The sequence below is a fragment of the Monodelphis domestica genome, chromosome 3 (assembly GCF_027887165.1).
Source record: "Monodelphis domestica isolate mMonDom1 chromosome 3, mMonDom1.pri, whole genome shotgun sequence".
Classification (NCBI taxonomy): domain Eukaryota; kingdom Metazoa; phylum Chordata; class Mammalia; order Didelphimorphia; family Didelphidae; genus Monodelphis; species Monodelphis domestica.
Window position 1 is genome coordinate 218,361,412 of NC_077229.1, and position 19,602 is coordinate 218,381,013.

The 19,602-nt window shown below is 37.1% G+C and overlaps 1 long non-coding RNA gene across 1 annotated transcript in view; it reads left to right on the plus strand.

Moving 5' to 3' along the window:
- Positions 1 to 352: 352 nt before the first annotated feature.
- Positions 353 to 19,602, plus strand: part of LOC103097165 (uncharacterized) — a 247,936-nt gene continuing 228,686 nt past the window's right edge. Inside the window, exons 1-2 of the long non-coding RNA XR_008917627.1 lie at positions 353 to 631; positions 2,423 to 2,703. This is a non-coding gene — a long non-coding RNA (uncharacterized LOC103097165). The remainder of the gene's footprint in view (positions 632 to 2,422; positions 2,704 to 19,602) is intronic.

The following is a 19,602-nucleotide window of genomic DNA, read 5'->3' on the forward strand; positions in this document are numbered from 1 at the left end:
ATCCGATACCAGGGGGGATTGTTCTCATTGACTGTCGGGGGGAATCCAGACAAAGAGGTGCATCTACCGGAAATAATGATTTCAGAGCCCCCCCTTTAATTTTATTGGGGACGAGAGGGAAAGAGAGGGAAGGGCGAGAGGGTTGGCGAGAGGGTTGAGGAGGGAGGGGAGAGGCACAATGTTCACTTAGAGGGAAGTTTTGAAGAAGAGGTTATAGAAAACGTGGGTTAGGGGGAAAGTTGATGTTATAATAGACTGAAGAAAATAGGGTAGAACTGAGGCAAGACCTGAGTTGCTTCTTTGGCTATATACTCAGGGGCTGGATGATGTGGGGAAGAGGGAGGGTGGCGGGGAGGAGAGTGAGGGAGGGAAAGAGGAAGAAGGGGGTGAGAGGGAGAAACCTGCTGCCGCTCGCCGGCTCTTTGTCTGCTCGGGGACTTGGAACAAAAGGGGAAACTCTGATGAACTCTCTCCATCCTCCTCCTCCCTGACGCCTGGTTATCTCTCCTCTCACAACTTTGCTGGAGAGACTCTTTTTAGTGCCAGGCACCCAACAAGTTCGGGCGCTTTAGGAACTGGAGTTGGAGAATCATCTCCTTTAAGAATGGATAAAAGAGGGGGGGAGAAGAAGGTGAGTTTGTTTCCTTGTTTATCTCTTTCTCCTTTCCCTTATCTGGCCGGCGTCCTCCTATCCCCAACCCCTCCCCGCCCTGCCTTTCTGGGAACTGAGAAGTCCTAAGTGACAAAGTTTTGTTGGTAAGTTGTATCTTCTCTCTCCAACTTTCTTCTCTTTTGTTCATTCCACAAACACGCAGAGATTTAGGTTCTTTGTTTTGTTTTTAATAAGCAAAAGCCAGTCCAACTTTGCTACTTATGTTTTGCTTTGAGGATTGTTCATCTGAAATGTGTCCTGTCTCTTTGCTACCCCCATTTTTCTACTCTCCCCATCCTTGGGTATAACAGACTTAAATATCCCGAATTTGGGGATATTTGTTTTTGTTGGGTCACGGCGGGGACGGGGACGGGGGGGAAGGCACGTAGCCCGAGAAAGGGATAAGGTTGGGGGCGAGGGGCGTTTTATCTTGCCATTCTGTAACTCAGCTGTCTGCGGAGTGCTTTGCGAACTCAAAGTACAATGCAAACAAGAGCCAACAATAGAATTCAAGAGGGAAGAAGAGGGTCCGGTGCATGTGGTCCTTCTGGACTTGGAATGTTGCCTCTTTGTAGGGAGAGGGGGAGGAGACTGCAATGTATATGGGGATGGAGAGTTCGGAAAGTTTGGGGTAGGGAGTGGCTGCCCCAGGTATACAGCGCAGTGAGAAGGAAAGGGATAAAAAGAGGGTGAGAGAGTGGACCAAAGGCTTTTTGAAGCGGCCTTCCCATCCCTTCAGTTGCCTGATTCAACCAGAATAGCCGATGTAATTGCTGTCGTCCATCAGCACCCCTTCCCCTTTACTCCAGTCCCCTCCTCTTCTCGCCACCACAGCCCAACGCCCAAACTTTCAAAGCATCTGTTAACTGAATGTACAGAAAAGGGATGGACCCTCTTAGGGCTCCCACTGGCCCATTCGCCCCGCCTTCGCACCTTAACCTTTTGTTTCTGTCTGCCACGCCCGAGAGAAAGGGATGGCTGGTTATGAATGCCTCTTCTGGCTCGCAAGGCGTTTCCCACCCGGGGGCTTTCAGCCTGGTATTCTCTGGAAAAGAAATACTTCTTAACTTTATTTCTAAGTATCTGAACTTCGATTTTTCTTATGTCCGTTCTTGCCCAAATGGGAAGTAATTAGCAACTCAGAAAACCCCCCATTTTTTAAAATTCCTTTACGCATTCCCTTTTACTTTTTTGGGTTGTTTTGGAAACTTTGTGATTCTGCCTTGTAATTGAGCGAGTATGTTTTGTTTTGTTTTTTTTAAACAGTGCGCCTAAGGAAAGGCATCCTAGAGACAAAAGTTGTGAATCTGGGGAAGGGGCTTGGCATTCATTGGGCTTTAGCCACTGAAGTTTGTATTTATTTATATTCTAGTGGCTAATTATAAGCAACCAGGATGTTTTAGGATCAACTAAATTTGAAGTTGATGATTAATTAGAATTTTATTCTTCTTCCTCTCACCTCCTTCTCCTTTATCTACCACAGGATTTTACTGAGATACCATCAGTTACTTCCAGGGAACTTCCTTTTGGAAGTTTGACACGAAATGAAACATCGAACTGAATTTGTTGCTAATAACTTGGGGGAAGTTCCCTTGTTTAGTGGTGGTGTCCATCTTTCTGTATAAAGTAATAAACTGGGTTTTAATTTAAAATATTGGCTCTAGAAGGATTCTCCTTTAAGTATGGAGAAAAGTAATGATACTGAAGGTACTTTAGATGCTTGAATATGTAACTTATACATTGGAAGTTAATCTTGTCTCATTTGTCTAGGTGGTGGAATGATGATGGGCAACATCTAGGAAGCATTGCATTGTCTAGAAGACCTTTCTTGCAAGGTACTTTCTCCAGACTACATTGTTCTTGTTGGACATTTTTGACAGTGGATATAACCATGTCAAATCATTATTGGGTGAAACATATCAACCAACTTGGAATTATTGTTGGAGTTCATAACACTGGGATTTTTGGATGTGACATGACTAATATGAAGGATACTATTACTGTCGGGAATACAGCTTCCTGATCACTGGAAATTCTTTGGCTCATAAAAGGTATGTGTCTTTTGGGAACTTCAATGAAGGTACCTATTGGTGGTAAAAACTATGTTACTGGCAAAAAACAACAACAACAACTGATGAGTTGTTTCAAGCTGTTGATTGATCCTAGTGTTCTTCTGTTTTGGGTTAGTTGGTAGTGCTTCTGTTCTTTTGCATGTGTATTGAGATTTGAATATTTCTGTTAAATTACACTAATCTTGCTATATTTAGCCTTTACCTTTGTTTTATATACAAACAGTATGTGATTTACAAGTAAAAGGCATATATTCAAAGTTAGCATCATTTCAGCCTTTAATGTCATCTTCATGATCTATAGGGTCAACTGGGCCAGTGCCCAGTTTTAATCACTGTACATTTAAAAAATAAACACTATGTTTACAACATTTGCATATTAGCAAAAGTTCTGCATTTGGCTTATTTCTCTACTGTGATAGCTTTACAAAAACTTCTTTAGACTTTCCATTCAGCAAGCAGAAGCCAAAATAGATCAAGAGAATTGTGCCAATAATGAATTCCTAAGGAATTGTGTCTAAAAACTAGCTCTTTTGCTAAAATGAGTTATTACTCTAATGAAGAAACAGCCTAAATGACATTTCTATCTTATCATATGATATATATCAGGCAGAGATCTTAGTGACAGAAAACAATAAAGAAACTTCTTGTTGATTATGAAGAAAAAGCAGTTCAATTCTGGATAGATAATAGAAATTATATGAAAATATTTCATATTCCTAGACTATGTGTACCTTATCTCACAGTGATATTCTACTGTGGAAAGTCAGTCATTTTCTATTATTTAAAACACACATTCAGAAGTGACTCAAGTTCCAGGTGATTTTGAACTCTTCAGAAATAAATGGTAATTACTAGTACTTGAAAAGTTTTGAGATGGTTGGTTTAATTCATAAAGCTCATCATAATAGCTACTTGTGGTTGTTTTGGATGAAGGAAAGGAGGAATAAAGGGATTGTTAATTTACTGCTAGCCAGTTGTATGACTTTAGACAAGTCACTTTGTGTTTTTGGTCTTATTCTCCTCATCTGTAAAATGAGGTAGTTAGTTCACCTTTGTTATGCTCTTCAGGTTGGACCTTCTATGATTGTTTTGACATTAAAATATGTATGGTTTTATGAAATTTAAAAAATTTGCTAATTACTTGAGTTTACTGATTTTGAAAATTCCACAAGTGACAAATAAACTTCTACTTATGCAAGTATGGATCAGGATATATTAATTCTGATAACTTGAAAAAAAGATTATACCTTTTTCAAAGAATGTCTTGTGAGGATTTGAGATTTGTTTCATGATTTCAAAACAAAGCTGACCTAATTTACACTTAAATTCTGTGAATAACATAATGCACTGCAGATTTGTTCCCAAAGTGATGCTCTAATAAGTGCCCATTTGTCTAGTGATGTGGAAACTTTGAAAGTTTTAGCTTAATGAGTTGAGTGTTTAATAAGTTTCAAAGATAAGGGTGGTCAGGGAATTCACTGAAAGATTCTAACTCATAGCTTAGAAGGACAGCATGGTATTTTCTTTAACATATCCTCATTTTACCCAAATTTGGGGTCTATATCTATCTGCCACATATGTTAGTACTATTACTAAAGAAGGAATTGTGGGCTAGCTGTTTGTTTTCAGAAGTAACTTATCACAATGGAAGCAGGAACTTCTCCAGATCAGTTCAAGTAGATGTCTGATTTTCTTTTTTCATTTCATTCTCATTTTCATTTCGTTATCTAAAAAAGCCTCACTTATGTTTTTTATTTTTACACTGAAGTGGCTTCCCAGTATACCATTCTTACATTAAATCCATTCTTGTAGTAATGTTAAGTACAACTGACTAACAGAACAATTGTGCCTGACAGTATATGCAATGTTCAGTAACCGTAGTTCTCCACTTCTCTTCTGAGATGAGGAAAGTGCATTTCATCTAGTTGCTTTATATTCATTGGTGTTGACAGATACTTAGCGGGCTTTTTAAAGTATTAATTTTATTTTTGAACCCAATACAAATAAAATGTAATGATGAGTTGAGAGTGGTTTGTGAAATATGAAGTCAAGAGGGTCACTCATGTTTTAAAATATTTTTGCTAAAAGCCATTTTTCCTCCCCTTCCCATTCTCCCAGGGTAGCTATAAACATAATTCTAAATTGTCACTTTACATCTGAAATGGAATTCAAACTCCTGAATTTTCATTTTTCTGATATGAAATTTAGCAAGATTTGTTGCTTTTTGCATATGAATGTTTAGCTAAAGGGATGTTATATTCAATTTGTCTTTCTGAATGGTGATATGAAGTTCAGGTACCACTTTCATCACATATAATTTACTAGCAAATATGGAAAGAAAATACCCTATTGACAAAAATTGCAGAGGGATGATAAGGTTACTAGGAAGAACTTATACAAATCAAGTTAGAGAAAGACAGCATCCTTTTGTTTAGATAAAGCTCCCTCTTTGTAAATGACATTTAAATGATCATTTCATGTGCTTTTAAATTTATTTTGCAAATTATTGGTATACATCAATAGCTATAATAACTTATAATCATAGCCATGTAGTTCCCAAAGCTACTTGCTCTTAAAATTCTGTCCTAATATACTTTATGCTGTTAATATAAAGAGCAGGTTTTTTAAATCTTTGATTATTTTGTATTCTCATTCATGTGGATGAGTTTGTGCTCAGCATCTCCTTTTACAAAGCATGAAGAAATGTCCCATTACACAAATATAAGGCATTTCACTTTTAACATTGGTGCAGTTCCAGAAGATAGTTTTGTTTTACTTGTAAGCCCTTATTTAACTGAGGTCTTGGCTTCTTTATTGGTAAAATAAACTGGGGTGTGGGATGTTGGAGGTTGGGTTGGACTGGATACCTGGATACTGGAAAAGTACTGGACTGAATAATGGAAAAGTTCCTTTTCTGGTTCAGTTTTAAATGACTTCGGTTTCCAAACTGTGATCCCCCCCCCCCATTCTTTCCTTTTCTTTTCCATTCCAAACCTTTGCCTTTTGTCTTGGAATTGATTCTAGGTATTTGTTCCAAGGCAGAAGAGTGGTAACGTCTGGCCATTTGGGGTTAAGTGATTTGCCCAGGGTTACACAGCTAGGAAGCGTCAGAGGCCATATTTGAACCCCGGATCTCCTCTCTATTCACCTAGTTGCCCCTATGATCTTTTCTGTGTGTCATAAACACACTGTATGCGTGTGTTTTAAAATTACCTACATGTATCACTTTTGTGTTTATATGTAGGTGTTAAGTTGTATGTCAAGACAGGAATACCTAGGCAAAACCTAATTCAGCTTTAGGGAGAGGTTCACATCTTTCCCATGTCAACATGATGTCTATGATATGCAGAGTTTCAGAACTGGGAGGAACCTTAGAGGCTATCTAGTCCCACACTAGTAAACCAACAGGAATCCTCTCTACATCATCCCTACCAAGTAATCATCCAGCTTTTGAGTGAAGAAATTTAGTGAGGGAGAACCCATTAGATCTTGGACAATCTATGTCATTTGTGGGTAGCTGCAACTATTAAAGTTTTTTTCTTATATCAAAATCAAGCCTAACTCTGACTCTTTGCTACTTGTACTTCTGCCCGTTGGGGTCTAGCAGAATCCATTTTCCATATGCTGGTCCTTACCTACCTAAGTAAACTGTCATTTCTCCTGAGTCATGGTCTCTAGGCTAAATATTCCCCAGTCCTCCCAATGACCAGATTATACCATGATCTTGAACTTGATTTTGGTCATTGTCCTTTGTACTCTCTCCTCTTTATCCTTGTCTTCCTTAAAATGCTCTAAATGATTACGTTGAACTTAGACCTCTCTTTTATTAGATACTTTATTTTTCTTAATGCAGGCAAAGAAGATTTTAGGTTTGTTGGTTTGTTTTTTTTTTTTGGGGGGGGGAGGAACTACCATATCATTTTGTTAACTCTTATTTAGCTTCTATTCAACTAAAACCCACATCTTTTTCATTTGGTTGATGTGCAGCAACACCTCTCTGTCCTTTATTTGTAAAGTTGATTTCTCTAACCCACAAAGTGTATGACATTAAGTTTACCCATATTAAATTGTATCTTCCTATATACAGCCACGTCCTAGCCTGTCAAGATCTTTTTGGATTCTGATAACATCACTCAATGTGCTATATATTCCTCCCGGCTTTGTGACATCCGCAAATTTGATAAGTAGGGTATCTTTGCCTTTATCTAAGTCCAATAAAAATGTGGATATTTTTGAGTACTTATATTTTGAAGAGTCCTAATATACATGTTTTCTTATGTGGGACACTTGAGTTTAACTTGCATACATATAAATACTTACATATATGCTGATTTTGTGGAAATTTCAATTAACTATCCAATATTGTTTTAATATGTTTAATCATAGCATGTATTATAGAGAGCATCTTTTTTACCCTTGATTAAGACCAATGCTGATAGATACTGTTTTGATCTCAGAGCTTGTAAGTTAGACTTTCAATAGAGTCAAAAAGTATTTTTGTAATAGAAGAATGTCTTAAACACATTTGCCACAAGCTGTAAATATAACACAACCAACTTCACAACAACTCTGTGCAGAAGGTTCTACAAGGATTATTATCTCTATTTTACAGATAAAGTAATGGAGGCTTGTTAGAGTAGTTGTAATTTACCGTTGGTCACATAACAAGTATCAAGAAACCATGTTTCCTTGAATCTAAGGCCAGTACTATTTCTCAGGAAGTTAAGAGTAACTTGGTTGATATCAGAATCTACTAGGGGCAACTAGAGCTTCTCCCCAAGGTGACTCATTTAGAAAGTGCTTTGTTGTCCTTCAAGAGCAAGGGACATTGGAATTTAGCACCTAGTTAGCAAGACTACTTAGGCAAAATAGGAATCTACCCCGTTGGGGTCTGAGGTGACCTCCTCAAACACATGTTCTCCTCAACATACTTGACCTCCCTAGCAAAGACCTTGTGTCAGTATCCTGTAATTTCTCTGCCCCCCCCCCCCCCAGCCAAGATGGGTTGTGCCTTCCCCTACTCAACTTAGGACGGATTGGTTTAGGATTCAGTTCATGTGGCTCATCACAGACACAGTCTTAATTATGGATCTGTCCTTAATCATCTTCTGATGTAACTAACCACGATTCCCTATTAGAAACGAGGAGGAGAGATTTAAGGAATTGGTGATTGTTTTTGATAGTTTAAAAAAAACATTATTTTAAAGAGATTCCATAGTGAGGGTAGATGAATCAGAGTCACAAAGAAATGGTATAGTAGGTCAGTTTCTAGTAGGGAGATAAACTTCTGGAAAGGGAGGATGAAGTAATTTCATGGTACCTTTGGTCTCATAACCATAATTGGATTTTGTTTGCATTGCTAAAACATTGCAAATCATCATCGTTCCTCTGAAATCATTCCCTTTCTCTCTTCTCTCCAATATCTCCCTACCTTACTACCTATAATACAAAGAATTTCCAAGACTGATAACTGGGAAAGTTGAGGATATGAATTGAGTGTATGATTGAGTGATTGGGAGAATGTGAGTTGTTGTGTCTATGAATAAGTGATGGCTTCTTAAATAGGCATCACTTGAATCTACCTGTTTCTATTCCTCCTTTCATATCCAAACTCCTAGGAAAAAATCTTCCTCTTTTAATCATTTTTGAACTCCTTCTGATCTAATTTTTGACTTTACCACTCAACTAACTTACTGTCTCCAAATGAACAATGATCTCATCCATTTTAACTTCTAAAGTTTTTGACATTGCTATTCACTGTCATTCCCTGGATATTCTTTCCTCCCTGGGCTTCTTTGACATTGTTCTCTCTTGTTTCTCCTCCTACCGTCCTGACCACTCTTCACTTTCCTTTGCTAGATCATCATCTGTGTCCTTTCCCCTAAAGGTGAGCATATCCTAGGCTCTGTCTTGGGTGGCTTTCTTCTGCATTTTCTCTACACTCAGTTTTTCAATGATCTTATCGTTTCCCATTATAGATGCTTAACAAAGGTTTGCTGATTGATCTCATTGCAAAAGATTAACAAAACAACAAAATCTCTTGGAACAGTTTTATGTTGGCAGTGACAAGAATTCACTAGGTAGAATTTATTGAGAGAAGGCACCAGGTGTCAAGAGACTTTCTCATACTTTTAAAAAAATTTTTGTATTTAGAATATTTTACCATGATTACATGATTCATAATCTCCCCTTCCCCACTCTCTCCTCCCTGCCAAAGCCAACAAGCAGTTCCACTGGGATATACATGTATCATTGTTCAAAACATATTTCTACATTATTCATATTTGCAGTAGAGTTTCTCTTACTTCTTGATCCTTCCAGTTCAGAATTAGGATGAACTAGAAGAGCATTACTCTTTATTAACTACTTTCATACTGCTATTACAGTTATTGTTTATTAGATTTTTTTAATTCTGAAAGAAGACTGAGCAGTGACAAAGTAGGAAACTGTTGGAAAGTTTAGAAGTATCCCAATTATGTATTAATTTGAAGAGAGCAGCTAAAGCTACTTGAATCCAGCTCTAATTTATAGACTGCCTATGAGTGTAATGCATACATAACACCACAGCTAAATGAGACTTAAAGGCCAACTTTCAATATGACTATAAGTCAGCAAAAGAAGGTCCTTTATTGATTAATAAATGGGGAAGACTAGCATCTCAAGATCTCCAGTTCTTGTTCTTTCTCGTACAGTTCTATCAGGATTCTGAATTTGAAAAGGCAAGGGTCCCAATTTAGAAATATTAACAAATGTTGAATGTATTACTTGCCATCCTATCTCCCCATTAGTATTTTGTGGAATTTTTTCCACTTTGATCATGGTTTCCCTATTAGTCATTAGGGCAACTGTGTTCCTTTTTCAAAGTCATTGGTATCCTAGGGAATCAATCAATTATTCAGTGATTTAATTCATTTCAATCATTGATTCAGTTAAGTATCTATTCCTTAACTCCAGGTACTGGAGCTACAAAGACAAAAATGAAATAATATCTGACCTCAAGACAATCGCATTCTATTGGAGATAGTGGTAGTAAGTAATATGTATCTATAACTAAAGTAAATGTAAAATATATAGAGATAAAATGTAATGTAATTTTTTGTGGGGAGAGAAGTGAGAGGCACAGTGGGATCAAGAAAGGCCTTATGAAAGAGTTGGCACTTAATATGATCATTGAAAGAAATTAGATACTCTAATTAATTAGTCAATCAGCATTTATTAAGAGCCCATTATGAACCTGGTACTGTGATTGGTAGAGTATTGTACAAAAGCAAAAATTAAACTGTTCCTGCCTCAAAGGAGCTTACATTCAATCAAAGGAAATGGAAGTCTCAGATGTAATGTTTGAGTGAAGAACAGGAATTGAACTACAGTATGAATAAAATAGAGTAATGTGTAGCCTGGAAAGTTGAGACAGATCAAAGTTGTATTTATTTTACCAAAATATTAAGCAATTTAAAAATATTTATGTGCTTTAAACTTTTAAGACCCTTCTCAAAAGTAATTTTTTTCTATTACCTTTGTTTTTCTGTGAAACTGTTAAATACAATACTTTTGGGAATTTGAAAAATTATAGTAAACTAGAAGAGGAAGAAGTGTAGTGTCATGAAGATGGATTTGGGAAGTAGTATGGCAAAACTCAGGAAAATGTTTATTATGAATAGATTTTTAGAGTGCAGCATAATGTACTGTTTATTTGAACTAGAAAACCAAGCAACTGTCCTTCCCCTGTTCTTTGCATCACCTCTAACATCCGTTCGTTTGGCTTCCATTTCCCTCAAAAGAATATGTGCCGAAATAAAAATTCCTGCCATGATTCTAATAGTTTGGGCAAGCACCTAGATCAATGATATCAAACTCCAATGGAAATGAGGGCACTAAATGATTCTTTAATGATTCCTACCAGACTTATGTTGATTCAGAAAATGAAATGTTAAAATTATCTATGTCCTATTTTATTTTTATTGATTTTGATAAGTATTTCCCAATTTCATTTAATCTGGATCTAGCAGCACTAGAAGTACTTGGGACTTCAGTTTCAAGTGGGACTTGAGGGTGTCAAGGGAAGCATATATGCCCATTGCTTCAACACCTCTGACACCTCATATTTAGAAACTGAGGAAAAGGTACAAATTTCTATCTCTTTGTATTTCTGACCATTCCTCCCTCCCAACCCCCCTTGACTTTCTCAATTTGAACAAAGTTATTTGGTTCTTCAGAAGATCAAATTTTGGAAATTATTTCCTATTATTCTGTGCCTCTCACTGTCCTTTCTCCCAGTCAAATAAATTCAAAACTTAACAAAATACCCCCAAAAAATCCCTCAATGGCTGTCTACCTGGTCTTGCAAAACAGATTTCCACATTAGCCATCTCCAAAAACGTATCTCTCTTTATTCATCTTAAGTTGATCACCTCTCTTTCAGGAGTTGAAAAGTATGTTTCTTCCTTATTCTTTTGGACTCCTGATTTGTCATTGCATTTTTTAGCATTCTAAAGGCTTTCAAAGTGTTTTCCTATATAATGTTATCATTGTATGCATTGTTCTCTTAGATTGGTTTAATCTGTATCAGTTCATAAAGATCTTCCTTGTTTCTTATGAAATTGTCCATTTCATAATTTCTTACAGCACAGTAATATTCCATTAGATTCATATAACCATGCTTTTTTTAGCCATTCCAGGAGGATTCATTCTTAGTTTCCAATTTTGGGCTACCATGAAAAGAGTTGCTGTAAATATTTTTGTAATATAGATCCTTTTCCTTTTCCTTTGATTTCTTTGAGGTATAGGCCTAGTAGTGGTATAGCTGGGTCAAAGGATATGTACAGTTTAATAACTTTCTGGGAATAGTTCCAAACCTCTTTCAAGAATTGCGAGGCCAATTCACCGGTCCACCAACAGTGAACAAGTATGTTTGTTTTCCCACATTCTTACCAGCATTTGTCAGTTTCCTCTTCTGTTATCTTTGCCAGTCTGATAAGGGTGAGATTGAACCTCAGAATTTCTTTAAGTTACATTTCTCTAATTATTGGAGAATGTAGGATAGAATATAGGAGAATTGTAGAATGATTACTGATAAGATGGGTTTTTTTTTCCCCGTTTATCTATCGGGGAATGAATCTCAGTTTTATGAATTTGAATCAGTTCCTTATATATTCTAGAAACAGGAGCTTTATCAGGAATGCTTGTTGTGAAGATTTTTTTCTTTCAGTTACCTGTTTTCTTTGTGCTTTTTACCAAATTAGATTTGTGCAAAACCTTTAAATTCTATATAATTAAAAATCATGCCTTTCATTTTGTGTGGATCATCTTAATCACTTGTTTAATCATGAATGAAACCATAGATCTGAAAGATAAAATTTTCCTGCTGTTCCAGTTTACTTGTGATGTGACTTTTTTGACTAAATTATTTATCCATGTAGAGCTTATCTTGATACATGCGGTGAGGTATTGATCTAGACCTAATTTACACAAGTCTACTATCCAGTTTTCTTTGAGTTGTTTTTTTTCCCCCAAATAGTAATTCCTTAACCCAGTAAAAGGAGTCTTTGGAGTTACCAAAGAGTAAACTCCTGTGTTTCCTTCTGTATGTTGTGTACCTAATCCATTCCCATTGATCTGATCTCTCTCCTGTTTTAAAACCAGTATCAGAATATAACATTTAATATAAACACTATTTTTAACACAATGAATTCAAGCCAGTATCATAAGGTATCTAATAACCCTTTCAGAAATGAAAGCTTTGATGGTCAGTGGGGGACTTGCAAAAAGAAGTGATTTGAATAGTCCTTATGACTGAGTGATAGAATCTGTAGCTGCTCTTTAGAATGGAAGCTCCAGGAGGACAGAGACTGTTTATGCCTTTTTTCCCATCTCCAGTGATTAGCATAGACCTTGGCATATGGTAAGGACTTAATAAATAATTGTTGATTTGACTATTAAAGTGTATTTTCTTTTTAGATTTTAAGTTCCTTGTGAAGAGGGTCCATGGTTATATCTGAAGACCTGAATTTGGATTCTAGTTTTGTCACTTACTAATTATTGGTGTGACCTTAAATAAGAGACTTACCTCTTTGGCCCTCAGTTTCCTCAGCTTTAAAATTAGAGCTGTGAGCTAGTCAAGGGCCCTACTACCTCTAGACCCTATGATACAATGAATGCATTTGTGGCAGCTTAATAAATGTTTTTGACAGTGTTAATGGTATTAAAGAAAGCAAAATGCTGCTTCAGAGATCCTGTGAGATTTCCCTAATTAAACACTATGTGCGATTATTGGATTATCCTCTACAAATCTTGATTTCAAATTTATTGACAGTACCTACATTGGTCTGTTTAATTACTTTGTTGGGGGAGGAAGATAAACATCCTCCTCTAATGATAGTATTTACCCAAAATAATTACTTACTTTGTTGATATATCACATTATTCATTCTCATTTTGCATGTAGCAGGAATATGTTTTGAAACTCAATTATTTAACCATCATTCTTGTTCCAGAAAGGTTTGAATGAGGACAGTCACCTTAGACTGATGCTAAGATGATGAAAGAGATGTCTATGTATTTGGTTGTAAAGAAGAAATTGAGTAGTGGTGATTCATATGGGAAAACTAGAAAACTTTCCAGTCTTTCCTCTGTCAGATATTTACAACATGGGTTTAGAACATTTCTTATTTGAAGGGGAAGATCAATGACACCTAAATTTAATTATAAGAAATTCCAAAACCAAATAGAAATGATTTTTTATTATATGTATTTTAATTTTCTCCAATAGATAATCAAGACAATGTTATATCCCCTTTCTTCAAACTCTCTTAAAAATGTAGAATATTGATGGATTACTTAAGAGTTCCCAAAATATGATTAGTTCTTTCATATCTGATCCTTTGTTCCAGCTCCAGGGTAACTATTGTATTTATTTAAAAAAATTCTTTTCCAGTTTTTTTTCCTCCTCACAAATACTATCAGAGGCTGCCTGGCATCTCCCTCCCAAGCAGAGGTGCTTCCTTCCTCCTACTCCCAACCAGCCATTGGCTCTTGAGCCTGGAGGCAGCATGTCCCCAGCCTGCCCCACAACACAAGAAATAGTCTGGGCTATGAGGGATCTTGCCCCCACCCCTAAGAAGAGCCAAACTGACCAGCTGGTTAGGGGTCCCTCTGTCAGTGGGATGGGCTCAGAGAGGAGAAAGGGGAGAAGGTGGTCATGTCAAGCAATACACACTGCCATTGGGGAAAAAAAAACACATTTGTAACAAATATTCAGGTTCAAAAAACCAAATTCCTACTTTGGTCAGGTCCAAAAATGTGTTTCATTTTATATATTTAGTCCATTGCATGGTATCCTGATTGAAATAATTGCATTGATCAGAGTTTTTAAGTTTTTCAAAATTATTCATTTTTACAATATTGATGTTATTGTATAAATTGTTCTCCAAGTTCTGTTCACTTCACTTTGCATCAGTTTATAAAAGTCTTCCTAGGCATCTCTGAAATAATCTCTTACAGCTCAATAATATTATATTACATTTATATATTATAATTTGTTTAGCCATTCTCCAATTAATGGGCACCCTCTAAGTTTCCAGTTCTTTTCCACTATGAGAAAAAATTACCATTAATATTTCTGCATATCTGGGCTTTTCCTCCTTCCTTTTGTACATATGGACCCTTTTGGGGGGCATAGACCTAGTAGTCGTATCAGTGGGTCAAAGCATCCTCTATCATATTTAGCTCTTAGTAAAGGTTGGCACATTGAATAGCTGTATCTCTTCCCTTTGTTCATGATGTCTTTGACCTCTCTCACAGCTATCAATCACATTTATAAATAATGGTTTATCAATTTGGAAAAGGGCATGCCACCAAGGAATCAGTAAAGTCGTTCCCTTTGTGACAGATCAATCACAGTCCTTGAGTGCAGAATTATTTCAGATATTTGCAGTTTCATAGATGTGGCTTTTCCTTCTACCCATGCAGATCATAAACCCTCTGTGCTTTAATAGATAGGCTTTATGACTTGTCACTTTGGGAATGAACCTCTGTGAAAGCAGCCATGTTTTTTCATGGATAACAAATACAGTCTATCACCAGGGCCATGCATGAAGCCTGTCCAGCTAGGTGGGACCTGCCAGAGTTTATTATTGGCTGCCATAACCTTTAAGATTGAATGAACGATCTTTCCATGCTTCTCTGTATTTGTCACATTCATCATTTCTTACAGTCATAATATTCCATTACATTCATGTACCACAATTTGTTTAACTATTCCACAACTGTTGGACTTCTACTTTCTTTCCAATTTTCTTGCTATTATAAAAAACATTGCTGCAAATATTTTGGTGTGTCTGGAGACTTTCTTCTTATTAATGACATCTCTGAATGTGTGGAGCACTGCATGTATTTTCAGACTTTTTTGATATATTGATTAGTTTGTTGACTTTTTTCTCTTCTTACTTTCTTGTCTTTGAAAATATTTGTTTTATGGGATATCAATTGTAATGTAATATACTTTTAGCAAATATTATTTATTATACTGGGTATATGGGAAGGAGGAAGGAAATGAGTACATTTTAGAGATAGACAAAAATAAAAGACATCAATAAACATTTATCTATTTCCCCTTCAAGAATGAATACAGGGGTAGCTGGGTGGCTCAGTGGATTGAGAGTCAGGTCCAGAGATGGGAGGTCCTGGGTTAAAATCTGACCTCAGACACTTCCCAGCTGTGTGACCCTGGGCAAGTCACTTAACTCCCGTTGCCTAGCCCTTAGCACTCTTGTGCTTTAGAATCAAGACCAAGTACTGATTCCGATACAGAAAATAAGGGTTTAAGAAAAAAAGAATGAATACACAAATGAAAGAGAATATTGAGTATTTACTATGTATAGAAAGAGAATATTGAGTATTTACTATGTATAAAATCACTGTTTAGTGATGCAAATTAAAAAGTAAAAACAATTTCTGTTCTCAGAGAATTCATATTCTAATGGAGAAAAAACACACATTGGAGGTTTCACAAGTCAAATAGGAAGACCCAGTGATCTAGAAAATCTTTTGGAGGAAGTTGAGGTAGAGTGAAAGAATAATTAAAGGATAGGACACTGAAGTCCTGCCCTAATAACCTAGTCAAGTTATGTGACTTCAGGAGAGTAGTCTTTGGTCATAATTCCTATTCCCAGAAAACAAAATAAAACAAAACTTTCCCCTCTAATTTATTTTGGAAGGTTAGTATAGCTTAAGGAATTCTTTTGGGGGAAGAACTCAGCAACTTGACTTCTTTATTGTATGTTTACAGTAAACAAAGCCATAGCTTTATTATAGTAAATTCTCTGCACTTGTCTCAGTGTGGGAATTGGGTGCCAGTTCATTGAGTGCTTTTTCTTCTCTTCAGAATTGTCTGTTAATTGACTTCTGGCTGAATTCATTGCTCTGTATTCAAAACTGTTGATTACATATTTGCTGTTAGAATTCAAATATGTAAATTGATTGTGTTGGTTTCTAGCCAAAATGTCTACTGGAATATATTTAGAAAAAGCATTTTCTCTCTCTTTTTCTCTTTCCTGTGGCCCCCACCAGTCATGATAGTCTTGAACTCTTTAGTCTTATTTAGAATCTGCCTGGTCCTCTGACCCAGAAATGTGATAGAGAGTCAACTGAGGTTTTTCCAGATCTTAGCTTGATCTGAGCTATCCTTTGTGACTTCGATGACTCCTTGGTCTCCTTTCTTTACACCTTTTATCCAGGGTAACCCTCCCATGAGCTTGAGTCACCATTGGCTGGAGTTTTTTAAAAACAGGTTGATTAAAAAAAGGACAGTTCTTTGTGTTTTTCACACCAGATTTATGTGGAATTGTCTTGGCATTCAGACTGCTCGACTGTTTTACCTTTCTGACTCCTAACTCACTCTTTGACTTCAGACTCTTGGTTAGGTAACATTTTTGTCTCCTAATTCGTACCTTGTATCCATGTTCTAAGTGCTTCTCTGCTCTTTAACTCTGTAACACTTGATCAGGGAATAGTGTAATATAGGAGAACCAGGGATCTGTCCCTTGACAGATGGGAAGCCAGGGAAAGTGTCTGAGGAATGAATTGGAGACCCGGTATTTATTCCTTAGTGGAGGCATGGGATCTGTTACAGCTATTGCTACTACCTTCCTGGGTGAACTTGACAAAGTCATTTAAGTACCCTGGACTCAGTCTTCCAATCAGTAAAAACAGGGGGGTGTACTAATGACTTTGAAGGTCCTTTTTAGCTTTAATAATCCTTGGTGAATTTAGCTGTTTGTGAGCTTCCTCTAACAAAGTATTTTGCCCTTACCCTACTGCCTCAGACATTGCTCCCCAAAGCTGGCCTCCCAAGTTTCTGCCAGTCCAGTCCAAATTCTGACTCCTGTTTTTAGTGAATGGACTTTGGTCCTGACACAAAAATATCATAAAAAATGTGGTTTGGCATTCTGTAAAGAAGAGCTCTTTTTGCTAATTGACATGGCAATTAATATTCTTCTTTTAAAAATCCTCACCTTCCATCTTAGAATCTATACTGTGTATTGGTTCCAAGGCAGAAGAGTGGTAAGGGCTAGGCAATGTGGGTTAAGTGACTTGTCCAGGGTCACATAGCTGGGAAGTGTCTGAGGTCAGATTTGAACCCAGGACCTCCCATCTCCAGGCCTGGCTGTCAATCCACTGAGCTACCCAGTGTAAAAGAGGAAAATGTCAAAATGAATGGAAAAGACTGGATTTGAAAAGCTGTCTCAGGAAAAGGAGAGATGGAATCCTGGTACCATCAGGGGATGGGATGGGATGGAACATTTCCTCCTTTACACCAGCTGCCCACCAGCAATTAATATTCTTAATGTCATCCAGCTCTATTGCTTAACATAGTGGCTAGGCTCTTAGTTAGTGATCAACATGGAAATTGTTGTTGGACTATAGAATTCCTAATTCTCTTTGTTTAAAAAAAAAACCCACTCTTTCCATTATCATTTCTGTGTAGCTTATACTGATACTTCAAGGGGTGATTGAACTCCTCAAGGTGGGTACTTTCTCCAGTGGTATAGATTGTTGTTTATTTAGTCCTCCTCACTCTGTGTGATTGTTTTTTGTTTGGTCTTTCTGAGTCCTCCCAGATATTCTTTATGAAGAATCTAATGAACATCCTGGAGGTCTTTCCCTGTTTTTTAATATTCTCTTGGCTCTGGGGTTTGGCACAGTGCCTAGCACAGAGTATATCTTTAATAAATACTTCTTGACTTGACTTCCCTAGCAGAGCACTTTGGTTGTCCTTCTGGTCTCGGCACCATCTTGTGGACATGCTGTCCAGGGCCATGCTAACTAATCTGATCCATGGAATCTAGGCTAGAGATCCATAGATATTAACACTGTATTTTCTAAGCAACATTTGTATTCTAGTAATTGTATTATGTATATAATATAATTATATATAATATAGTAACTTGTACTATAGTAATAAAATAAATATAGTAATAAAAATAATAGTAAAATGACCATTTAAGACCTTAACACAAAGTAGTAAGGAATATGGGGATTTCAGGGGTATTTGTGGGGAAGAGATTTTAGGTCAAGGGGACCTTTCCATGCCCTTCAAATCACATGGTACTGGCAGTCGTCCATGCGGTCATTTATGTTCTCTATAAGATTAGCTTTCCAATAGAGACATCTTGACAGCAGAGCAGTGTATACTCCAGAAACTTGTACCAGTTAAAAGCCCTTCAGGAAATAATATGATATAACCTATAAAAGCTTAAAGAGCTAACAATAACAGCTGTTGTAGGAGTGAGGGCTGCATTTCATCAATTCAGAAAAACACATTGGAGAATATCTAGGTGAGGGTAACATGGTCTCTTAGCTTCTTGGCCTTTTCTAATTGCAGTTTGAGTCCCTTAACAACTTGATCTTTCTCGCCTCTGAAATCAGGTAGCACGGAAGGCCTCTGTTTGACAGAAGGTAAATAGGTATGCTTTTTGGGGTATTATTTGCTTGCTATGCAATGTGTGTTTAGCCTGCCTTCTAAATAAATTGTTAGCTCCATTAGGAGCGGACCCTTTGCTTTGCTCTCTTCTCCTCTCCTTCTCTCTTCTTTCTGCCTCTTCCTTTCCTACCTAGGCTATAACCCTGGAGCTTTGACCTGTCTTGTTTTTAACCTAAGTCAGTTTGGCTTGCCTTGGGCAGCTCAGTCCCCCCATCTCCCCTCACAAAATTGGTGTGGATCCCATTGACTTATCCCACTACAGTTTGCAGCGGTTCTCAACCTCTCAATTTGTAGCAGTGAGAATCCATAATGCATATCAGGCATTTACATTCCGAACCATAGCTTTTGAAGTAGCCACCAAAATAATTTTTTGGTTTGGGGTCACTACAATGAGGAACTGTATGGTGGGGTCATGGCATTAGAAAGGTGGAGCACCACTGCTTTAGAGCTGCTGAGGTCAAGAGATCTATCAACCTTAGTCTCCTGATGGTGGGGATTACAGGGCTGTACCCTGACCAGCCCAAATCTCTATATGCTCTACTGTACCATATACACAATAGTTCCTCATATGTTTTCTGATTGGATGCTTTATCTGGATTTTCTCATTGGTCTGTGGACATAGTTATACAATTGCGATACAAGATAGGTGAGATTTTTGAGATCCGAGTCTTCCAATGATAAGGAATAAATTTGTGCCTCTGAGGCTCTGTCCCAGGAGCTTCATGTAGCTGTAAACTTGATATCACACTATTGCTTAGTGTAATGATTCCTTTGCTGTGCTGGAATATTAATAAAGTCTCATGAAAAGGTTATCTAGCAGAATTAGAAAAGTGAGCCATTTGAAGCAATAGTTTGACATCTTAATGAAGGCATCCATTTGGTGCTTTCTTTTCTGTCTT